Raw genomic sequence first — 15,667 nt, 5'->3', positions numbered from 1 at the left:
CTGGATATGTAAAAGCATGATGTTTATAAAAACGTGATGTTTGTAAAAAACGAAGTGTCAACTCAGCATTTGTGGTAAACCTTAAGGAGTCAGGATACCTTTTTTGTGACAGTATGCTTTCGAACTAACCATGCTTCAGTTAGGACTTTTAAGGGTTGTAACGTGGCTTGGTTCACGGTTTAAGAAACGAAGGATAAAGGCTCAAAATTTGATTGTACCCACCCCTCTTCGTGATGATCTTCGATCCTAAGCTCAGTTAATTCAACTTATGCATTCAGGTTCCAAGAGACTTTTGGATTTGCACCTTTGATAATGATGATGGTTCACAAGCAAGGAAAGCTTTTGAGATGGCAGTCGCTTCTTCCTTTGGTAGTCACAACATTGTGTTGTATATTGACTTCTCTTTTTTCATCTTTTTGATATCCCTAACTTTTGCCTGAACTGTTTATTTCGGAGCTTACAGTCAGCGGGATGCCTTGATTTTGCCTAAGTCGTCTTTTGATTTTTGACTTAGCAGGCTTTTCTTTGTATATATATTTTTCATTTTTTCTTTTGAAGATATTGACTGTCTTGTTTGATGATTGACGAACCATCATTGTCTTTTGATTGACATCTCCAACACTTCTTTGATGTGTGCGGATGACCGTTTGTGATTGAAGCCTTTGTTGAAAGGTGTACTGAATGATTCTCTTAAACTAGAATGCACAGCCAAATTAACTGAGAACTACCATGCCCCAGGTTATGATCAAGGGTTTTAATTAGTACAAGAAATAAACTTCTACTTCTTAGGCTCAAAGGGGTTGACGAGGGATTAACATCCTTATATCTCCACTGTTTAGGAATTGAAACAATGCCTGTACATCGTCAGCATAGTCCGCTCAAAAGCATACTGTATGAGGTTGCGGTATCGTTTTCGTCATCCTCCCTCAAAAGGTATACAACTTTAGCCAGAGTTGAGTATCATAAAACATATGCAAAGTAAAGACGTAATTTAAAATGAGCGATAACGAAATAATTTATTCAAGACAAATATATGCAATGCACTGATGGTGATTATTAAAACAGATAATGTCTATCATAATTCGAATGTTTAAACAAACAGAGAAGAAACATGCAAATGAAAGTAGATCTAATGATCCAAAAGTTCGTTCGTCGAGATGTCAATCAATCTTGTCATGACTAGGCATAGGAGCGGTGATCACCACAGGGGTTTCAAGAGGGTTGGATTTGATTTCTCCGTCATTGATCAGATCTTGTATCTTATTCTTTAATGTCCAGCAATCGTTTATGTAATGTCCAAGACTGTTGGAATGGCACGCGCACCTCGCATTGGGTTTATAGTAGGTGTTAGAATTCTTAGGAGCATCCCTCAGAATAATCAATCTGATTTTCAACAGATGTTGTAATGCTTGAGCCAACGATATATTGATCTTGGTGAATTGACGCTTAGGTGCATCTGGCTTGCGTTGTTGTTGTGGAACTGGTGTAGGACATCAGAACGAGTTATTCATGAAACCATATCTGAAGAGGAATGCCAGAACGGGTCGTACATTAGACCATATCTAGAAGTAGGAAATCAGAACGAGTTATTCATTAAACCATATCTGAAGAGAACATCAGAACGAGCCATACACTAGACCATATCTGATGGAGGGTGTCAGAACGAATCGTACATTAGACCATATCTGATAGAGAATACCGGAACGGGTCGTACATTAGACCATATCTGGAAGTTGGAAATCAGAACGAGTTATTCATTAAACCATATCTGAAGAGAACATCAGAACGAGCCATACATTAGACCATGTCTGATGAAGGGTGTCAGAACGAGTCGAACATTAGACCATATCTGATAGAGAATACCGGAACGGGTCGTACATTAGACCATATCTGATAGAGAATGCTTGCTTGTTAGAGTCGATGAGTTATTCGACGAAGTTTTGGAATGTAAAAGGGCTTGTCAGAATGAATCTCCAGCTCGATTATATTTGAGACGAATGATTGTCGAGGCGGAACCTGAAAACAAAGTTAGAAATATGCAATGTCATGAATGCAAATGAAATGTTTTCAAGGATCTTTAAGGAATTTAGTTAGCAGCATTGGAGAGTGATTCGGTCGCATATTTGTTTGAAGAATTACGACTTTTGTCTTTGAACATCCTTCTTTGAGAATCAAGCTCACCATATCGAGTGGGTCATCGCCTCTGATTCAGGATACATGGCTAGAGGAAAATAAATCCTCTTGCCCCTTTGATGGGTACGGTGTCTTTGAATTGGAAGGTACGTGGCCAAAGGAAAGTAAATCTTCTTGCCCCTAGTTAGGAATTCCGTCCTTGATAAGAGATTGTGCACTTTGAATCCCTAAGATCCTTGAAAGGGTTAGTTTACAGGTGATGTTATGATGTTATGATGTCATGCAGATGCAATGCATTAAGTAAGGCATAAGGTCATAAGGACGAGACGTCCTACAGGAAAACCCTGCGAGGAAATAAAAGGTTAGAGCATAAGGTAACGAGGACGAGATGTCCTACAAGCAAATCTTGCAAGGAAATAGAAAGGTAGAGCATATGGTAATAAGGACGAAATGTCCTACAAGCAAATCCTGCAAGGAAACCAAAAGGTTAGATAACAAGCAAGTCACACAAGAGTCCTTAAGTTTAAAGGCTTGCATGAAGTATGACCAGGTGACTACCCTTCCCCCAAAGGTACTTCTAGGGATAAGGATGATATCAGCAACGGGTTCTACCAGGTGACCCAGAATTGTCAGCCCTTCTAAAGCACCCTCGAACATGGTACATGCATACCACGCAATGATACTTTGAGAAAGAACCTATCTGAGTTGTAGTATCGGGTAACGACTATGCCCTTAACATGCATCAAGAGTAGTCCTCCCACTACGTTCCTAAAGGCCAAGATGGGTTGAAGGTGACTAAAGGTCCCTGAGCTCCGACGCACCCAAAGATACATGCGTAAACCTCTCTCATGCAAAAGAGGTACACAATAACCAATGGAGGCCTAACTCAAGCGCGAACTTCATTTTGACCAATCCCAAGCATGCACAAGGGAGGTCTCCATGACTATGCCGCTCCTATCTTAAGGTGCACTCGAATCCGGGTATAGGATTTATCTTCCATTCAATACCCAAAACAATCTTGGAAAATAAAGCAAACAAACAAACAATAAAGTGATCCTAAACTCTAAGGTAACCCCTCTTTTATTCGAAAGCATCCCCAGCAGAGTCGCCAGTTCTGTAATACGGTGAACTGACTTTTTTAATAATGTCGCGGTAAGCAAGAGTCGCCACCGACTTTTATTTTATCCAATTTAAAGAAAGGCTAAAAGAACAGGAAAGACCTTTTGAAAGATTTTGAGTTCGGGGGGTAAGTTATACAAAGGGAAGGTGTAAGGCACCCTTTGCATCCATGGTTATCCATGGGCTCTTAATTGCTTAGCTCACTTTGTTTGTTTGATTTGTTTGAAAAGCGGTGTGCGAATAGTAAAAGGTTTCGTTAAGGACTTTAGCTTATAAATAAGCGTAGCCTTGTTTGAAATTATTTTGAAATATGAGGTGTGAAAAGTAAACTTTGAAGAAGAACTTTAGCTTGTAAATAAGCGTAGTCTTTTTGAAAAGTATTTGAAAATTAATGGGAAAATAGTTTGATTTTGAATTTTGAATTTGAATGGAGCAAGCAATTACTAGCAACTTACCCTAAGTTTAAAAATTTGTTCTTTTAGCTTTTCGAGGCGAAAGGATCTATCCATGCCATAAGAGGGCAGGAAGCCTTTCAATTGGATGTTTAAGGGTCATCGAGTAATCGTTCGCCATAAGACTGTCCCATGCCATAAAGAGGGCAGGTAGTCTAAGGGAAGGATATAATAGTCATTAATCTTTTTAGGCATCATGCGAGGATACCTTAGCAATTGGGACAATCATCATATAAGGCAACATCGAGGGACAAACTTGATGATGATAATGAACTTAGGGCAACATTTGTTTTGCTTTAGGTATCCTCGGAATCGAGGGACTTGACTATTTAGTACACTTAGAGGCAGCAAGGCAACAGGCAACAGAAGAGGTTACCCTAAAGGTGAGTGTGTGCAGCAATCACGTGGTTAACTTCGATTACATTTATCTTGTAATTAGGTGATCTATGTTCAGTTCATGGTTTGCACTCCCTAAATTACTAACCACGCAGTAAATATAATATAACAGTTTTAAGTGCCTTCAAGGCCAAACAATACAACCAGGGAACAGTTACATAATAATACGGGGAAGGGAACAATGAAACCAGCGGATCCCTTAATAGGGTTTGACATAAGTAATAATAAAGACAGAGTTTAGGGTTACCAACGTAGCTTTGGCAGTCTGACAAACTTTTATCTTTGATGGATGAAGGTTGATGGGCAGAGGCTAGCCTTGAGGCATGAAGCATTGACACTGACCAGATTGTGATGAATCCTAAAAGATGGGCATAAAGAAAAAGGATGCAGTGAGTGTATGGCTGACTCATTGATATTTAAAAGTAAATCATAATTTATTTTATAGGACAAAAATAATATTTAAAATAATAATCAAATTAGGGACTTAGCTTTTGATCTGGCGTGGCGCGTAGGCGGACGAACCCTGATGGTAACCCTGAAAAGAATTGACATGAAGAAGAGAAATGTTAGTGCATTAACTGATTTAAACGTTAATTGATTATAAACCCTAAAAAGTTTACGAACCCTAAAGGGTTATTTAAGAAAACTTATTGTGACCCAAAAGGTTTATAAGGCCTAACAATGCGTTAGTGGAGAACACCTGCCTGAAGATTTTAAGGTTTATAAATGAATCAAGGTTAACAAAAACTTTAATTATTAATTTTCAATTAATTAATTAATTAAAAATATATACAAAAATAAATTTTTTTATTGTTTTAAAAATAATTATTGATAAAATTAAAAAACGAGTTTTCGATTAAAATAAATAACTATGAAATTATTATATATAAAAACTAATTTGGTTAAATAAATAAAAATAAATAAAACAAAAAAATTATACTAATAATAAAAAAAGAAAGGAATATATATAAAAAATTTCATGCAATTAAAATAAAAACAAAAAAAGAAACTTAGCTCAGATTGGGTGTTGTGCGCTCTTGAGAGTACATGGTGAAAAAGTGGCCAGCAAAATTGTTTGGCCAAAACAAGGTTAATGGCCAAAGGAAGTACCTGCAAACAAGGATAGTAATAATGTTAATAATAATGATAATAATAATAATAATAATAATAATAATAATAATAATAATAATAATAATAATAATAATAATAAGGGTTAGTAATGATAATAGTTACAATAATAAAATAAAAAATATTATAAAATAGGTTTGACCTCATATAATCTAAATTTTCCCAAAAAATAAAGAAAGGTTCAGAAAGTTAGATTATGGCTAAAAGGGCAAAAATTCTCAAAAGTAAAAAAAATAATTATGATTGTAAAAACATAAATTTAAACTAAAATGTAGCAACAATGACCAAAACAATGATTAAAAAAAAACAAGCATCATGTATCATCGTTGGCCAAAAAAATTGTAATTCTAGATAAAGTATTTGAAAAAGGTTTTTTAAAAAAAGAGAGTTGAAAGAAAATGTTTCGAAACATAAAGAGGATGTCAAAAACATAAGAATTTTGATAAAAGGTGGCCTCAAGTATCATCATTAGCCAAAAACTAAAGTTAGTATAAAAACATACATCAAGGGCCTCATATGATAATCATTGGCCAAAAGGTTTTGAAAACAAAAGGTTTATTTTTAGTTTTGATAAAAAGATTTAGAAAAAGATTTTTTCTTTAAAAAAGAAGAAGATGAGGCCTCATACGAAATCATTGGCCAAGAACTAAGCAAAAGAAGAACAAAAGATATTGAAGAAACTTGGTGAATTGTTTTGTAGGTAGGAATTAGGAATGAAGAATAAGGTTGAAGGTGTTAAAAAAAATAAGGGTTTAGTTGTGAGAGAGTAAATTGAGAAATTTGTAATTGTTAGTTTTATTTATATATCATGAATTAGGTTAGAAAAAATAATTATAGTAAAACTATGGACCAAATCAAAGCCCAAAAATCAATTTGTTTTAATTTTAATAAAAAATTAAATCAAACTAATTTAATAAAATTGACTTGTTCTCTAAAAAAGTGCTAAAAATAGGACAAATAAGATTAAAAACTTTTTTTTTTGGATTTTTTTGAATATTTTATGATTTTTGATGATTTTTGACTAGAAAATACATAAAAGTGAAAATTTGACTATTTTAAAAAATGCATATTTAAATAGTGCGAAAATTAAAAATAAAATGATAAAAAAAATGATTTTTTGTGATTTTTTTAATAAAAATAAAATTAAAACTATAGTTAGAAAAAAAAGAAAAAAAAGTGTTAGAAGTGGGATTTGAACCCGAGACTTTGTACTTGCAAGCCTTACCTCCTTACCAACTATGTTATATTATTTGTTTGAAATAAAAGTCAATTGGAAGTGTATGAAGCATGAGAAAGCATTTTGCTATTTATTAAAATATAAATAATTTAAGAGTAAATTATTATATTTTAAAATAGACTTTAAATTGAATATTTATAAAATTCAAGACGTCAATGTGAATGACCTCAAAATTTTATAAAAAAAATCCAATTTTAAAATAATTTGAATATTTGAATATTGTGGGCAAATTTTGGGGTATGACAAGTGGCATCAAGAAATCAGGTTTATCCTTGCTTCGAAATACACTTATTAGAATAATGGCTTCCGAACCTACAGGGCCACATAATAGAGCTCCAGTTTTCAATGGTGAAAATTATGGCTATTGGAAGGATTGTATGCGCATTCATATCAATTCAATTGATAGAAGGGTATGGAAAGCCATCCAAGACGGTTCGTGCCAAATAACGTTGACCAACAAGGATGGTGTTACTATTCCTAAACCCGAAGAAACTTGGGACGCGGAAGATGAGAAAAAGTAATCGTATGATTGGAAAGCGAGAAATATTCTAGTAGCCTCCTTAGGGATGGATGAATATTACCACGTTTCACATTGTACGACAGCTAAAGCTATATGTGACCCATTATAAGTTACTCATGAGGGCACAAATGATGTCAAACTAGCTAGAATCAATACTTTAAATCAAGAGTTTGAACTCTTTTATATGAAACATAGTGAAACCATATCCAATATGAAAAAGATATTCTCACATCTTCTAAGTCGTTTGAATGCGCTTGAAAAGCCCATTCCAAATGAGACGACAACTAACAAAATTTTGAGATGTTTGAACAGGGAATGGCAACCTAAAGTCACGACTATAAAGGAAGCTAACAACTTTGCTACTTTAGATATCACAACATTTTTTTGGAAGCTTGAAGAGCATGAATAACATCTCTTGATCCTATAAGAGCATGAGAAACGAGTAAAGAAGGAGAAAAATAAAGATAAGGAGGTAGAGAAGAAGTCCATTGCTCTAAAGGCTTCAACCTCCAAGACCTCAAACAAATAGCAATATGAATGTGACTCTAGTGATTACAGGAAATCAGATGATGAAGAGATGGTATTGTTTGTTAAAAGATACGATAAGTACATAATAAATAACGGTGCCAAACATTCAGACAACAACTTAACTAACTATCGAAAGCAATCTAAACAAGTTCAACAAGATGACAACAAGAAAGGGAAAAGCCAAGGACTATGTTTCAATTGTGGAAAGTCCGGGTGTTATAAACCGGATTGTCCATCACTCGAGAAGGATATAAGCAACAGTTAAGGTAAAAAGTATAACAAGCCTCGTAGAGCCTATATAGCTTGGGAAAGTGATGAGTCCTCAAATGATGATAGCTCAAGCAATGAAGAAGAACAGCCAAACCTATGTCTCATGACTCATCAATACAAGAAAAAGAAATATGTAAGTCACTTGAAACCCGAACTTGTAGATAATTTATCTCATTCTTAATTAAAGTTGGCCTTTAATAATCTTCATATAGATGCTATTGAAGCTTTTAAAATATTAGCCTCGAATAAGAAAATATTTTCATATCTTGGATCTAAGGTTGAACAAATCGAAAAGAATATGGAAGCCTTAAAACAATCTATGTTAGATATCCAAAGGGATGAGGCTGACGATAAACAATCATCATGGTTTGGTTGTGAGACTTGCCACATTTGGCAAAAAAGAAGTGAAAACCATCAAGGCCAATTTAGACAAGGCTCTTCAGCCTAAAATAACTTTGGTCGTTGATCCGACTAAGTTCAAAAAGTCGCTTACTCCTTTATATAAAAAGTACACTTTTGTTCCAAAGGAACCTATTAGGAAAAATAAATATGGACTTCGCTAAGCGAACCTTAGGGGGTCTGCTGATGGTGGTTCAAATTTAAAACTTAACCAAGAAGAAAATAGTAAGTTCGCTTAGCGAACACATGCGGCATAATTAGCTATAAAAGGAACCAAGTGTTTTGTAGAAAGGCATTTAGTTTAAGTTTTCATATCTCAATTATAATAGTTAATATAGTGAATCCCAAGGGTTATTATTAGGAACTTAGGGGAGGGAATCAAAGAATCGAGTTGGATACACATCAAAGATTGAGAAATTGTCCTTGATGTTCATTCATCTCCAACTCTTTCTTTTTGTACAAGCAACCATAAAAATGGCTAGCTAAACTCCCCTCTCTTGCTAGGGATTGGATCACTCTTTTGAAAACATATGTATATTTATCGATTAGAATTTTAATATAAGCATGCTATTATGATTATCGATATTATCTTGTTCTCAACGGTGCATCTTATGAATTTAAACTGTTAATGAAAATTGCATTTGGCTTCATGAAATGAAGATGACTGATCACTTAAACACTAATTTCTAGACATAGAATTAGGTTTAAGATCCATTTTAAAGTACTAGAGTCTTAACACCATCGGTTTGGTTACTCGATTGAGACATCATCGATTAAACAAACCGAAGGAAATCTTGGAAATTTTGTGTAGACATACACAATGTGTTTTTGGAAAGTACATGGAGGTATGAATAATAACATGCTTATGTGGAAATAATCGGTATATTGCATAAGGGAGTGGTAGAGTAGAACCAATCCCTGCAAGATCACTTTTATATTAACACTTTCACTTATTATAAAATCGTTTCAATTATGTTCTATTACTTTAATCAAAACAATAAAATTATAACTTTCTATTACTTTGAAAAGATTTCATTAATTTAATCGGTAGTAATATCGCTCTAGTCTCTGTGGATACGATAAATATTTTCTTTTGATAAACTACGACAATTCTCTCAGAGCATACATTGAGAGGTTCAACAAAGAAGCTTCCCAGGTCTCTTTGACCGACAATATGAAAAAGTATCTTCTCAAGCGCGGGCTGCACCCTCACAACGACTTTGCCAAAACTGTTGGCATCGAGACTCCCATCACCCTGGATGCCTTCCTCCTTAAGGCCCAGGTTTACATTCAATACAGGGAAAATGAGGCGGCTAACACTGCCCGGGACTCCATGCACCAGGAGAGTGAGAAGTCCTCGAGATCCGAAGACCCCTCGACACCCCGTTGGGGAGGAGACAAGAAAAAAAATGACAGGTCCCGTGACTCCTGAGATTACAAGGGGCCAGCTAGTCGTTTCCACGACTACACTCCACTGGTCGCCTCCTGAGAAAAGATATTATCTGAATGTGCCAACACAGAATTCCAGCAGACCATGGTTCGTTTTCCTTGGCAAACGCCAACCTAGCCCAACACGGAAAAATCCAAATACTTCCGGTTCCAGAAGAGCCATGGGCACACTACAGAAGACTGCATCCATCTGAAGGATTCCATTAGATCATGATCAAAGATGGTCACCTCAAGCAATATATTAAGAAGAGAGACGATGCTCGGAGCAACGACTTGGGGGCTTCTGTTCCAGACTGGCCCAATGGCTAGACACGACTCAATCCACTTCTGCACTCTACTACTTAACGAAACTTTAACTTCTTTTTTTATATGGTCATTTCTCCGAACCGATTTTATTTCATATTCATAATTTTTGTAAACAAATATTTATTTTAGACTCTTGATATTATTTATGGTGGTAACTTTAAACACTTTATTATGTCTATTTTTTTTATATGATGATAATGTCTCAAGAATTTACTTTCTTCGATGCATTTCATTTGGGTTTTTCACAATTCTTAAATAAATATATTTTAATAAACTTCAGTGATAAAATAATTATTATTTAATAAAAATATTTGTATTAATAAAAGTTAGTGAAATAGTTAGAGAAATTGACATACAATATATGTTTGAAATAGATGTTTCAATCGAGAGAACCGAGGCTGGAATCGTGAACGGAATCACTTTCCTTAAAGTATTTCAAGCACTCCCGAAATGTCTTAGAGTTTTGATGCAGGAATACCCAGGATAATTCAGCCTTATCGAGTTTGCGCAAGACCGGCGAAAACTCGAATGCAGCGAAGAACGATCTGGAATTATTCAGAGGATTTTCGGAATTTGTGATGTGATTTCTGAATGCGGAATCATCTTTATATAGGCCACGAAAATGTTAGTTTCAAAGGTTGCGACCCTTAATGAAACAATATATTTTCAAAAGTTATAGCACCCGGCCGAAGGCCGGCCGTCGCCCGCCGGAGCCGCCTCATTAACGCCGCGAATAGCCCGATCGCTCCGATGCGACGTGCCTAAGTGCTCAAGTGCCGTCTACAAGCCGCCACTAGCGCCTCTACGCCCACGCCCCCGGACCCGGACCCGGAGTCGGAGCCGGAGCCGGTGTCGCCGGTGGCGACACCGGCGAGTGGTTGTAGGATTGGGACAAGTGGCAATAATGCTTGGGACCACCACATTGTCAATGTGGCACTTTATCCTCTTTTGTCCTTTTGTTGAGTTAATGTCATTAATTCTTTTATAAGGACTTTGAAAATGAGTGAATCTTTCAATGTGGGACTTTATTACATGCATTTATTAGCATTTACTCATTTTCACCATTTGTCATTTTAGAACACACTTGTAATCATTATACCATTAATAATTACAACAATCCCCCACTTGTTCTAATAATGAAAATTCCAATTCCAGAATATAGAAGATAAAAGTGTTAATACAGTTAGGTATCTTTCGATTTGAACTTAACCTTAGTAAAGACAACGCAAAGTCTAATCGGAACGTTAGGTAGCTATGCTTTGAACCATTATCCCATGTGATCAGACCGGCATTGCTATACACACACTTTTAAGGTTTTCTTCGCCTACATATCTCGCCTAGCACTATTTATGGCCATGTGCTTTTCCTGTTTTCATGAATTTTTCATGAGAGAAACTCCAACTCTCACTTTGAGACGGCACCATCTCGAAATTCACATAGGTGAAGTTTTATCTCTATATCCTCGATATAGTACTTCATTAAGAGTTTCCTTAAAACTCAACCCTCAATTATGTAATAGTCAACATTATCACGAAATGTTGCACCAACTTCCAAATCAACGACTTGTTGTTACCCATTGAATCTTAGGTTAAGATGTATTAACTTCAGATTGGGTTGCTATCATTGTCGGAACCCTTATTCAAGGAGTTTTAATCTCATACCTTTCGAGGTAGACTTTACTAAATCTCTGGCCAGTGGTTTAGTAAAAGGATCAGCCAAATTGTAGCTTGTTTGTATATATGTCAGTGAAATAATCCCATCCTTTATCATTTTTCTCACGAGAGAATGTCTAAGACTTATGTGTCTAGACTTTCCATTGTATACTTCACTGAAAGCTCTAGCCAGGGTGGCTTGACTATCACAATGTATCAACACCTTTGAAACATTTTCTTTAGCTAATGGAACCTCTAATAAGAGATCCCTCAGCCATTCTGCTTCTTGTCCAGCAGATGCAAGAGCCACAAACTCTGATTCCATGGTTGAGAGAGTAATGCATGTTTGTTTCTTGCTCTTCCAAGAAATCGCACCTCCAGCTAATGTGAATATCCACCCAGTTGTAGATTTATAATCTCCAACACTTGATATCCAACTTGCGTCGGTATATCCTTCTAGTATGGCAGGAAACTTACCATAATGAAGGCCAAGGTTTTTAGTTTTTGACAAATATCCAAAAATCCTTGTTATTGCCTTCCAATGTTCATCATTTGGATTGCTAGTAAATCTATTCATTTTACTAACAGCAAATGCTATGTCTGGTCTAGTACATTGCATTAAGTACATTAGACATCCAATTGCACTTGCATATTCCAATTGTGCCATGGATCTACCATTGTTCTTTTGAAGTTTGACACTAGGATCGAACGGAGTGTGTACTTCCCTGAAGTTAAGGTGTTTGAACTTTTCCAACATTTTTTCAATGTAATGTGTTTGATTAAGTTCATAACCCCCACTATTTCATCTTACTTTGATCCCTAATATAGTGTCAACTAATCCAAGATCTTTCATCTTGAATGTGGAAGTTAGAAAACCTTTTGTTTCTAAGATTCCATTCATCTCATTGCTAATAATCAACATGTCATCAACATATAAACATAGAAAGATAATAGCATTTCCACACACCTTTGTGTACAAGCATTTGTCACAAGAATTTGGGATGAACCCATTTGAAAGTATGGCAGTGTCAAATTTTTGGTGCCATTGTTTTGGTGCCTGTTTTAAACCATATAAAGATTTGACAAGTTTACATACCTTTTGTTCATTTCCATGAAGTGTGTAGCCTTCTGGTTGCTCCATATAAATTTCCTCGTCGAGATCACCATTTAGGAATGCTGTTTTAACGTCCATTTGATGTACAATAAGGTTGTTCAAGGAGGCTAGTGCAAACAGAATTCTAATCGTCGTAGTTTTTGCTACTGGTGCATATGTATCAAAATAATCAATACCTTCCTTTTGTCTAAATCCTTTTGCAACTAGTCTGGCCTTGTAGGTGTTTAATGTACCATCGCTGTGATACTTCTTCCTAAACACCCATTTGCATCCAATGGGTCTTGATCCCTTCGGAAGATCGACTAGTTCCCAAGTGTGATTTGACATAATTGAATCCATTTCATCTTGGATAGCATCCTTCCAAAAAGAAGCGTCTCTAGAAGTCATTGCTTCTTTATATGTTTTAGGATCATCTTCAATTTGAAGAATAATAGGAATTTAATGAACATCATTCTTATTATTTCCTTCAATTAGATAAACGGAAATAAGTTGAGAATCGATTTCATCTGGTCCTAGACCTTTATTCCTACGTGCCCTTTTGGTTCTTCTTGGTTCGGGTTGTGTTTCAACAATCCGCGTCGAATCATTGTCACCAGATTCTTTGATCGTGGGATTCTCTGGTTCCTTATTCTTTGTGATAAGATTTTCGAAGAATTCCACATCTCTAGATTCGACAATTACATTAGACTCTAAATTTAGTAGTCTATATGCTTTGCTATTTTGTGCATATCCTATGAAAGCACATCTGATCCCTCGAGGACCTAGTTTTGTTCTTTTGGGGTCCATATTTTTATAATATGCCACGCACCCCCACACTCTAAAGTAATCAATATTTGGTGACCTTCCTTTCCATTTTTCATATGGAGAAATTCCAGTTGTTTTTAATGGAATTCTATTCATTATGTGACATGCGGATAATAATGCTTCGCCGCACAAATTAAATGGCAACTCTGAATGCATCAACATAGCATTAATCATTTCTTGATATGTTCTATTTTTTCTTTCGGCCATGCCATTTTGTTGTGGTGTGCGAGGCGCAGAACATTCATGTATAATGCCATATTCTTCACAATATGCATCAAATTCTGCCGAGAAGTATTCACCGCCTCTATCACTTCTAAGTATTTTTATGGTAGCACTTAATTGATTTTCGACTTCCGCTTTATATGTTTTAAAAGCATTAAAGGCATCGTCTTTATGCTTTAAGAGGTATACATGTGTGAATCTAGAACAATCATCAATGAATGTTATAAAATAACGATTTCCCCCACGGGTTAACATTCCATTGAATTCACACAAGTCAGAGTGCACAAGATCAAGAACATTTGTTTTTCTTTCAACACTTTTGAAAGGTTTCTTAATCATTTTAGACTTAACACATATTTCGCATTTTCCGAAATCATGAATGTTACATGATATCAATCCAGATTTAATTAGTCTATTCATAGTACTAATACCAATATGTGCTAATCTAGAGTGCCATAATGAAATAGATTCAAGCATATAAGCAGAATTAGAAATTTCATTAATAATATTATCAGTAGTACATAGTTTGATCATTCCCTCAGCGGAATATCCTTTTCCTACAAATATACCATTACGGGTCAATATTAACTTGCCCGATTCATACACAGATTTAATGCCAGGTTTTCCCAACAAGTCCCCACTAACGAGGTTCCTATTCATATCGGGAACATGAAGAACATTGATAAGAGTGACTTTCTTTCCAGAGGTGAAGTTGAGTTCGACGGATCCTGTTCCAACGACTCTTGATCGGACCTCATTGCCCATTTGCACCTCCTGTCCATCATTGACTTCGGTATAGGTTTTGAATGTCGCTTTATCATAAGACACATGTACAGTTGCACATGTATCATACCACCATCCTTGGACTTTTCCTTTGATAGCCATAATTTCGCTTACAGTAGCGATTATGCCGTCATTTGTATGAACAGCATTAACCTCATTTTTGGGCCTGTTGTGCCTGCAATCTCGAGCATAATGTCCGGGTTTGCCACATGCATAACATCCATTTTTAGTACCCCTTTGTCCGCCAGAGTTTTTGAACCTGTTATGATCTTTCTTTGGACCAAGATGATTTTTTGTACCATCATATTTTTTCTTTCCTTTTGCAGCAACAGCATTTGCCTTTGCAAATCCGGAGGACTCGGTCTTTTCACGATCCTTCGTTTCTTCCTCGATTCGAAGGTGTTTCTGGAGTTTCTCCAACGAGAGATCCTCGGAACTATGCAGCAATTTCTTTCTGTATCCTTTCCATGAAGGTGGCAATTTTGCTATGATTGCACCGACTTGGAAATCCTCAGGGACATCAATTTTTACGGCCTTAATTTTATTCACGAGAACCTGTAACTCGTGTACTTGTGCAAGAATAGGCTTTGAATCCAACATTTTAAAGTCAAAGTATTTAGATATTAAGAACTTTTTCGTACCTTCTTCTTCGGCTTTAAATTTGAATTCAAGTGCCTTCCAAATTTCCTTTGCAGATGCGGTATCAGTGTAGAGATCATAGAGACGATCGGTTAATGTGTTCAGAATGTGTCCACGGCACAGCAATTCATCTTCCTTACGTTTCTTTCTCTCCTTCTTTATTTCATCGGTGTCATCTGGAGTGGGTTCTGGAATTTCCTCCAAGTCAGGATCCAAGACATATTGAATTTTCAGAGTAGTCAGGAGAAAAGTCATTTTGTCTGCCCAACGGGTATAGTTTGTTCCATCAAAGCGATCTAGTTTCACAAGATCCTGGTTCATGAGTTTGATGCTTGAAATAGAAGCGTCGGTAGCCATGGTTTGATAATACTTTAAGATTGTTTGAAATAGATGTTTCAATCGAGAGAACCGAGGCTGGAATCGTGAACGGAATCACTTTCCTTAAAGTATTTCAAGCACTCCCGAAATGTCTTAGAGTTTTGATGCAGGAATACCCAGGATAATTCAGCCTTATCG

This window comes from Vicia villosa, linkage group LG1, assembly GCF_029867415.1.
Source record: "Vicia villosa cultivar HV-30 ecotype Madison, WI linkage group LG1, Vvil1.0, whole genome shotgun sequence".
Lineage (NCBI taxonomy): Eukaryota > Viridiplantae > Streptophyta > Magnoliopsida > Fabales > Fabaceae > Vicia > Vicia villosa.
The sequence above is the reverse complement of the archived record's forward strand: the minus strand, read 5'-3'. Positions refer to the sequence as shown.